This window comes from Vollenhovia emeryi, unplaced genomic scaffold (genome assembly GCF_000949405.1).
Source record: "Vollenhovia emeryi isolate VEMERY1.0 unplaced genomic scaffold, V.emery_V1.0 DF939194.1, whole genome shotgun sequence".
NCBI classification, from domain to species: domain Eukaryota; kingdom Metazoa; phylum Arthropoda; class Insecta; order Hymenoptera; family Formicidae; genus Vollenhovia; species Vollenhovia emeryi.
In genome coordinates, this window is record NW_011967172.1 from 241,701 (window position 1) to 243,473 (window position 1,773).

Sequence of the window (1,773 nt, forward strand, 5' to 3'; positions counted from 1 at the left end):
TCTGCGCGCGTGCCCGCGCCAAATAAACAAGGATTGTCGAAATTTTGGCACTATTTTGACACTATTAAGGCTAATTTACACCCACTCAGCTGATCTATACACCTACATAGACCAGCAATAACCCACTTTGGTGGCATTATATCTTTTTACTCCTCCCTTGAATCTGAGAACCTACTTTAATGCTAAAAACTTTAATTGGCAAAAGTAGAAATTTTCGACACTATCAGTTTTAAAGTAGGAGTAAATCTTGTACTCGCAGTTCGATCTCTTTTACTGTCTTAAATTCTACTATATAATAGAATTAAAGGTTCAACATAGGGCAAAAATTTCGACTCGGGTATATGCCGTGTAGGTAGCAAATTTCTGTTTGCGGATCATGGGGGCTGCTATTCTCGCAAACATCGATTTATGGCTTTAATATCGAAGGAGCGCGGGAATGCGGGCGAAACAAAAATTACAGGTGTAGGCAAGTGTTTTGCGTGTGAGCAATTACAGTCGCACCCTCGGAAAGGCTTTCTGTTACCGGGACAAAAAATATTCTTAACGCATTTATGTTTCTCACAACCTCATTTAGGATAAAAATAAGACAGTATCAAAATAAAATCAATAATTCTTATTCTCCCCTATCGAATTGAAAGAGATTGACTTACTATATTGTGACAAGAGTAACTTATATAAATCTAAGTTTATATATTCTTGCGTTTAGAATAAATTTCTTCTCCATCTTACAAAGCACGAAGTTGACACCACGATATTCGACAAGAGACGATTCTAAATTTTAGAATTTTTCCATTTAGGATTAAAATATTCCTTTCTCTATAATAAAAACGATTGGCGCTATATCGATCCTATTTTACGATACATTCAAGTGTAACGGCATTGGATCCGGAAAATTTCGGGTGCGGCTTCCCGAGAAGCTATTGAATAATACTGTAGAGATGTAACGCATGGAAGTTCCTTTTACGCATTTTAATAATAATTTGATAACAAATTTGCGGGCGAGCGACTGTTTTTGTGAGATTAATTCAATGCCGCGCGTGCACAAACGCGAAATCTGCTCGCCACGGTTCAATCAACACGAATGCCCCTTGTCCTGTAGCAATTGATGAAGGCGTATCTAATTAGATCGATCCCCGCAACTGAATCCGTCCTGAGATAATATAACGTCGCTCAGGCGCGGCAATCCATCTTCCGCGAAGTCCCAGTTATGTAACTCCATCTAGCCGGATAAACGCGCGATGTAACGCGAAGCGTTATTCTGTTAAAGAAATAGGGAGAGGACCAATCGTTCCGCATCAGTAGGTGTAATGTAAAATGAGAGCACTGTACCAATTCGTTTCTCCACCGTCGAAAGGCACGCGCGATCAATCGCGGCCGTCGGTTTACAATGAAGAAGATCCGCGTGAGAAATAGTGATTACAGGGAAAGACGCGAGCTTCTGCGATTTTAGACGATCTCGTTTGCCGAATCCGCGACACGACGCGGCCCCCGTTGTCGATGCGCGACGCAATCGGAATATTCTGTTGACGCAAATCTGCATACCGCAATTCAATCAGCTCGCATCCTCCCGACGTCTTGTTCCACGCGACCGTGCGTGTGCTTAATTAGATCGATTCCGCCATGCCGAATTCATCTCGGCGCAGCCTCGGTTCGCCAAGACGTAACGATCCATCATGGCCTCGGTAGGCGCGTTCGCCATTTAACCCGATTCCCGCTGGATCAAGGACGAAGACGAGCATTCCTCGGACGAGGGTGCCGCCGTTGATCAAGATT